At 41.1% G+C, this 8,069-nt stretch overlaps 2 non-coding genes across 2 annotated transcripts; one reads left to right on the top strand and one right to left on the bottom strand.

Moving 5' to 3' along the window:
- Window positions 1-5,720: 5,720 nt before the first annotated feature.
- On the bottom strand, window positions 5,721-5,791 carry Trnag-gcc (transfer RNA glycine (anticodon GCC)). Its single transcript has one exon. It is a non-coding gene; the product is annotated as a tRNA-Gly (tRNA).
- A 347-nt stretch (window positions 5,792-6,138) lies between these two features.
- Window positions 6,139-6,210, top strand: Trnag-ucc (transfer RNA glycine (anticodon UCC)). The gene has a single exon. It is a non-coding gene; the product is annotated as a tRNA-Gly (tRNA).
- Window positions 6,211-8,069: the final 1,859 nt, after the last annotated feature.

Here is an 8,069-nt window from a genome sequence, read left to right as displayed (position 1 = left end):
GAATTTCTGTCCCGCGACGGCGCGTGAAAATACGATATACGCAAACTGAGGATAGATCATTAAAGTCATCCCAGAATTAACACTTCACTCGAAAACGATTTCATGGTTATGCGTATCCCGAGTAACTTATTACGGCATCCGAGGCTGTTTATAGCAGTGATACCGACGCGACGCGACTCCCAGCACAGGTGGTGCGCTAATCAGCGTCTGGAGAGAACTGGGGCCTTTTTCTCTCGCACAGCGTTCTTATATATAAAGCCGCGGTGCGGATGGCTAAGGGCACGCCTGATCAAATCCGCTCTCCCGACTAGCCGCTGGGCTAGTAATGCACCACTTTAAGTTATCAAATAAATCATTGCTTCCTTTGCTGATGGCCGATGAAGCTCTCAATTTAAATGTGCTATCAGCACACAGGTAAGTAATCATAATAAAAGTCTGGCGTGGCTAAGTCAAATATTTTGGGCGAGAGAATTAATTTAATTACACTACATGCAGTAGACGAGCTCTGAACTTGCTCTTTGGAGATACGCTATAGCTACAGTTTTATAGTTGTTCTGTTGAAACTTCTCACATCTTTATGATTATAGCGGATCTCCCTTCTACTTAAATTTAAACATCCTAGCTTTATTTATTCGCCTACCTAATCTATCTTGCTTCCTTAATTTTTAAGACAAAAACCAGAAAATCATGAATTTCAACTAAAATTTTAATTTGTGAGATCCAGAATACTGTTTCAACTAAATTATTATGCAAAAGGAATCTAAATATAAATTTTTAAGTTTCTAGCTCTTTTCTGTTGCGCCAATGATTTTTACAGAGAAACATCTAAATTTCGAAAGTGGTTAAAGTTATTGAACTGATATTCAACACATATTGATTTAGTATTGCTCCTGACATGCTAGAAACGTTTCAGGTTATTTACTTGATTTTTAAAGTATTGCGCAACATTTATGACGTCATAGCTAGTTACAGCGGACTGGCTGGCACACAGTGGAAAGACTGATGTGAATTTTATAAGGCGTGAGTATGCTGCTTCCCTACATCACCCTCTACTTAATTTTTTTTGAAAGTAAATGGAAAAAAATTTAATTACAAAAAGGAAAGCAAGAGTATAGCTTAACTCCCTATGAAAATTAAAATTGAAATGTAAACATATAGAAATGTTAAAAGAAAACTTATTACCTACTTCAATTATTTAAATTGCTGGTATGTTCACTTCCTCTTAAGCAACATTATCACTCAAAATTTTAAGCAAAATCAATGAAACATTTTGGCATACATATTTCCTTAGACAGAAAAACATATAAAATATGTAAAATTATGAAAATCTTAAATCCGTTAAATACATTTTTACATACACAAATTCAAAGAAAATAACACAGTTATTCATGAGACACAAACAGATAATTATTTCTTAGCAGGATTTTCTAAACCTGAAAGAAAATTTCACAAATCATGAGAATTTCATTTTTACACACGTGGTTGTAGCCGCTTTGGTTGGCGTTCTACACTTTCATTCACAAGGGTAGAGGAGGGGAAGTTGCTATGGTATGCGTCCTTCATGTTCACTCTAAATTACATGGGGAAAGGGGAGGGGTCACTGCGAGTTGTGTCCAAGTCACTCCACGCTTTCACACAGCTGCCAGGCTGCCATTGTCTGCTTTGTCTTGTAGAACAAACAAAAAGAGTGCCTCAGACTCTGTTCACTTAATATCTGAGGGTGGGTCACAATGAAATGGGGATACATACATTTTACCTTTCAAAGGCTCTGAGCACTATGGGACTTAACATCTGTGGTCATCAGTCCCCTAGAACTTAGAACTACTTAAACCTAACTAACCTAAGGACATCACACACATCCATGCCCAAGGCAGGATTCGAACCTGCGACCGTAGCAGTCGCGCGGTTCCGGACTGCGCGCCTAGAACCGCTAGACCACCGCGCCCGGCTTTACCTTTCAATATGTTATTGGAACAAAGTTAACAGAACTTTTTCAATTTTACTCTCGCAGTTACTTAATTGTCATAAAATCGGTAAATCAATGGCTCAAAACGCCGTTAGTCACATACTAGAGAAAATTTATGCTCAAGGCATAGAATCGGTAAACGAATGGCTCAAAACGCAGTTAGTCACGTACTAGAGAAAAATTATGCTCAAGGCATACAATCATTATCCTATTTAATTTCAATTTATTATTTCTGGGCTGGAACACTGAACCAATGCTTGGTACATTCTTGATACATTTGTATTTAATTTTCTTAGCTGACTCATCTTCGATTACCTTATTCTTAGAGATAGTATGAGTATATTTGATTAGTAGTTATCTTCTCAGCTTCTTTGTACATGTGAGTAGCCGGCCGGTGTGGCCGTGCGGTTAAAGGCGCTTCAGTCTGGAACCGCGTGACCGCTCCGATCGCAGGTTCGAATCCTGCCTCGGGCATGGATGTGTGTGATGTCCTTAGGTTAGTTAGGTTTAATTAGTTCTAAGTTCTAGGCGACTAATGACCTCAGAAGTTAAGTCGCATAGTGCTCAGAGCCATACATGTGAGTAACTTGTGGTAATAGTACAGTTCTGAGTATTCAAAACACACTACGTTTAGTTGACTACTAAATCCACTTATTGGTCCTCTGCTGCTGTGTCAGTTCCACATCTGCAATTATGTACTTACTTCATCGAAGTGTATTTATGCTGAACTATAAATAATGTTTCACGTCTGCCATTATGTTACTCAATTATGTTGCTAGTGTATGTACTTATTTAACACTCACTCTATTAACATTTAACGCATAGGATAGCACATTTATTTCATATCTATAGTGTATTGCAGCTGTTCAGTTTGTTCACGTGGCAATCCATTTCCACTCGATCGGACGCTGAAACCACAGGTAGTCTCTCTCGACCTACCACTAAAGTGCATTAAGTAATTATGGACGAACTTAATGCTAAATTACTTAAACCTATAGGACACCATGAGCTGCTCTGTCTCATCTAAGGGTACCTATGGTCGCATTCACGCCTACAACTCATAACCTCAATACGTGTAGGTGTGTTCTGTCACACACTACACCAAATAACGGCCAGCTCCAACCTTATAAATATTTCAAGGATGTGTCCTTCACGTCTCAACCACAAACACTGTTCAATTCTTTTACACTGCCATTCCTTGCTACACAAGGTGAGTTCATTTTTACAACTTATCTGCACATTTTTCATAACACTAAGCAATCTCTTTTACTATTAATTAGTTAGCTCTACAGCATACAATAGGTTTCACTGCCACTTCAGATCCTGCTTGTACACGAATTTGTATATCTTTTTAAATTACTGTTGGTGGACCATTTCCAATAAAACAACAACTTTGTACTTATAATATTACCAGGGTTCTATACATACTTGTTACTCAAATACATTTGTATCTTAATTACATCATACTTCTCTCTTATTTATGTCACTGTTAGGTTTGTCACATTAGGTATTTTCTTCACTAATCGGTGGATAGAATGGTTACAGAATTCATGGCTTGATAGCCATGACAGAAAATTTTAGTATTGCAAAGAAGGAGTCGAAACTTTGGTGAATAGGAAAGATTAAGATAGAGTGAGACCTGAAAAGGAAAGAAGATCTCACACAGCTGGGACAGCACAGCTGCCACACTGTGTAGAGGTTACAGAACAACCTCCTCCCTACAGAATTCATTAGCTTAATGCTGGCTTGATAGTCATACCGGAAGATTTTAATATTTGAAAGTAAGAGCAGAAATTTTGGTGGATAGGAAAGATGAAGAATGAGTGAGACCTGAAAAGGAAAGAAGATCTCACACAGCTGGGACTGCACAGCTGCCACACTGTGTAGAGGTTACAGAACAACCTCCTCCCTACAGAATTCATTCACTACCTATGAACTTCTTTAGGTCGATGACGTTCCTGAGACCTAGTAGCTTTTTACTCTTAGGGTACTCTAGCCCATATGCATTGCCATGTGGTTTTCCTATGATCCTGAAAGGTCCTTGGTATATGAACATGAATTTCTTTGTTTCTGCATTTATTTTCTTTGATCTTTCCTTGGTTTTGACAAGGACTAACTGACCTATTTCAAAACTGGTGGGTACAGCTTTTGCGTCATGACGCTTCTTCCTTTCCAATGCCCTTTTTCTTATATTTGCCCTAGCCTTTAACTTCTTCTCGCCTGTGGATATTTGCGTTAGAATAGGGAATTCTACCATATCTGCAATCACATTGTGTGGTTCTTGGCCAAACATCAATTCGCAAGGCGCAAAACCAGTTGCAGCATGCCTTAAGTTGTTAATTACATTCTCAAAATACTTCATGTGCTCTGCCAAACTTGAGTGTTTCCGAGCACAATAAGTCCTGCAAAGCCTGTTCAATTCTCTCATAATACGTTCACTGAAGAAACTGCAAAAAGGTGGGAATTTAAGGAGATGGGACCTGGATAAACTGACTAAACCAGAGGTTGTACAGAGTTTCAGGGAGAGCATAAGGGAACAATAGTCACGAATTGGGGGAAAGAAATACGGTAGAAGAAGAATGGGTAGCTTTGAGGGATGAAGTAGTGAAGGCAGCAGAGGATCAAGTAGGTAAAAAGACGAGGGCTAGTAGAAATCCTTGGGTAACAGAAGAAATATTGAATTTAATTGATGAAAGGAGAAAATATAAAAATGCAGTAAATGAAGCAGGCAAAAAGGAATACAAACGTCTCAAAAATGAGATCGACAGGAAGTGCAAAATGGCGAAGCAGGGATGGCTAGAGGACAAATGTAAGGATGTAGAAGCTTATCTCACTAGGGGTAAGATAGATACTGCCTACAGGAAAATTAAAGAGACCTTTGGAGATAAGAGAACCACTTGTATGAACATCAAGAGCTCAGATGGAAACCCAGTTCTAAGCAAAGAAGGGAAAGCAGAAAGGTGGAAGGAGTATATAGAGGGTCTATACAAGGGCGATGTACTTGAGGACAATATTATGGAAATGGAAGAGGATGTAGATGAAGATGAAATGGGAGATACTATACTGCGTGAAGAGTTTGACAGAGCACTGAAAGACCTGAGTCGAAACAAGGCCCCCGGAGTAGACAACATTCCATTGGAACTACTGACGGCCTTGGGAGAGCCAGTCCTGACAAAACTCTACCATCTGGTGAGCAAGATGTATGAAACAGGCGAAATACCCTCAGACTTCAAGAAGAATATAATGATTCCAATCCCAAAGAAAGCAGGTGTTGACAGATGTGAGAATTACCGAACAATCAGTTTAGTAAGCCACAGCTGCAAAATACTAACACGAATTCTTTACAGACGAATGGAAAAACTAGTAGAAGCCGACCTCGGGGAAGATCAGTTTGGATTCCGTAGAAATACTGGAACACGTGAGGCAATACTGACCTTACGACTTATCTTAGAAGAAAGATTAAGGAAAGGCAAACCTACGTTTCTAGCATTTGTAGACTTAGAGAAAGCTTTTGACAATGTTGACTGGAATACTCTCTTTCAAATTCTGAAGGTGGCAGGGGTAAAATACAGAGAGCGAAAGGCTATTTACAATTTGTACAGAAACCAGATGGCAGTTATAAGAGTCCTAGTGGGGACCCGAGAGTGCTGCGTTCTCGGTTCTTCTCAAGGGAATCCAGCTATACATTCTTGTGGATCGTGCATCTCAAGAGCGCAAGCCACACGGCAGCATTATCGCGGGAAAAGCAAAATGATGCATCGGCCGGGAATCGAACCCGGGCCGCCCGCGTGGCAGGCGAGCATTCTACCACTGAACCACCGATGCTTGAGCCAGTAGTAACTTCACGCTGCTTGCCGAGCAGATGTCTCAAGGGAAAGTGGGACTGCCGTCAAGCGCCGTAGCATTCTGTCGAGAAGATGCTGCAGACGCTGAATCCTGCACTGCACTGCTTAAAAATGCCGCCAGAACGCGGTCCTCTGCGTACTCTTGCGTCGCCGGCGCCGGCACCGACTCTTGCCAAAGGATGCGAAATGTGCGCGGATACGCTGTCCGAATGCGTATGGATGTTCACCCCTAGCCTACCTCGAAATGCGCCTGCCAGGTACGATCACCTTCGGCCGCTGCCGACAGGCGGGAAGCCGACACAGCGCGGCGTCGGGGCGCTTCCTAGTGCGGTGGTGGTGTAATGGTCAGCATAGTTGCCTTCCAAGCAGTTGATCCGGGTTCGATTCCCGGCCACCGCAATAGGCTTTTTAATTTCGCGTATGAGTACTTTCGCCACGCGCCCTTAAATTAATGAAGGGGAAGCAGTGGTTGGGAAGGGAGTAAGACAGGGTTGTAGCCTCTCCCCGATGTTATTCAATCTGTATATTGAGCAAGCAGTAAAGGAAACAAAAGAAAAATTCGGAGTAGGTATTAAAATCCATGGAGAAGAAATAAAAACTTTGAGGTTCGCCGATGACATTGTAATTCTGTCAGAGACAGCAAAGGACTTGGAAGAGCAGTTGAACGGAATGGATGGTGTCTTGAAGGGAGGATATAAGTTGAACATCAACAAAAGCAAAACGAGGATAATGGAATGTAGTCGAATTAAGTCGGGTGATGCTGAGGGAAGTAGATTAGGAAATGAGACACTTAAAGTAGTAAAGGAGTTTTGCTATTTGGGGAGCAAAATAACTGATGATGGTCGAAGTAGAGAGGATATAAAATGTAGACTGGCAATGGCAAGGAAAGCGTTTCTGAAGAAGAGAAATTTGTTAACATCGAGTATAGATTTAAGTGTCAGGAAGTCATTTCTGAAAGTATTTGTATGGAGTGTAGCCATGTATGGAAGTGAAACATGGACGGTAAATAGTTTGGACAAGAAGAGAATAGAAGCTTTCGAAATGTGGTGCTACAGAAGAATGCTGAAGATTAGATGGGTGGATCATATAACTAATGAGGAGGTACTGAATAGGATTGGGGAGAAGAGGAGTTTGTGGCACAACTTGACCAGAAGAAGGGATCGGTTGATAGGACATGTTCTGAGGCATCAAGGGATCACCAGTTTAGTATTGGAGGGCAGCGTGGAGGTTAAAAATCGTAGGGGGTGACCAAGAGATGAATACACTAAGCAGATTCAGAAGGATGTGGGTTGCAGTAGGTACTGGGAGATGAAGAAGCTTGCACAGGATAGAGTAGCATGGAGAGCTGCATCAAACCAGTCTCAGAACTGAAGACCACAACAACAACAACAACGTTCACTCATATTTCCTCGGGGGAAATACGCAGATATTTTCAGCTGTTTCACTCCGGCCTTATCCAGACATTCTTTAAATCTATCAGAAGTAAATTGAGGCCCATTGTCTGACAGAAAATTGTTCGGAACGCCAACGTTCACGAAGAAATCTTTTTCCAACTTTTTCTACCAACGTTTTTGCATTTGCTCTTTTAATTGGGTATAGCTTAACATATTTACTAAATCCATCCACCACAACAAAAACATGGGTTCACCCACCTCTCGAAGCAGGAAGAGGGCCAAACAAATCACAAGCCAGTAATTCTAGGGTTTCAGTTGGCTCTACTGAATGCATATCCCCTTGTATTCTGGTGTTAGCAGCACGGAGTTTCTGGCACACTACACAAGATGCTAGACGCTTGGCAACACGGCGGTACATGTTGTCAAACACAACTTTCTCTTTTAATTTTGCAATGCACTTCTTTGCACCATTGTGCCCATACCTCAGGTGTACATAGTCGATTAGTAAGTCTACATGTTGTGAGGGAAAGCACAGCTTCCACTCAGAAACACCTACCTTTTTCCTCCTAAACAGAATACCTTTATGCAGACAATAGTATTGCGAAACCTTATGATAGTTCGCATCTCCCAAATAGCTCTTTACTAATTTCAGCTGGTTATCTGCATTGTGCTCACGTCTCAAGTTCTCAATCACCCTCTTTAATGCACTTTCTTCCTTTACTTCGTGCAACGCAAACATTCGTACTTCACTTAGGTCTGTTGCTGTAATTCCCGCGTCGTCAGAGAGTTCCGCACTTCTAGATAACCCATCAGCTACCAAATTATCTTTCCCTTCAATATATCTAACCTCAAGGTCAAACTGCT

The sequence above is a fragment of the Schistocerca nitens genome, chromosome 2 (genome assembly GCF_023898315.1).
Source record: "Schistocerca nitens isolate TAMUIC-IGC-003100 chromosome 2, iqSchNite1.1, whole genome shotgun sequence".
Classification (NCBI taxonomy): domain Eukaryota; kingdom Metazoa; phylum Arthropoda; class Insecta; order Orthoptera; family Acrididae; genus Schistocerca; species Schistocerca nitens.
The sequence above is the reverse complement of the archived record's forward strand: the minus strand, read 5'-3'. Positions and strand labels throughout refer to the sequence as shown.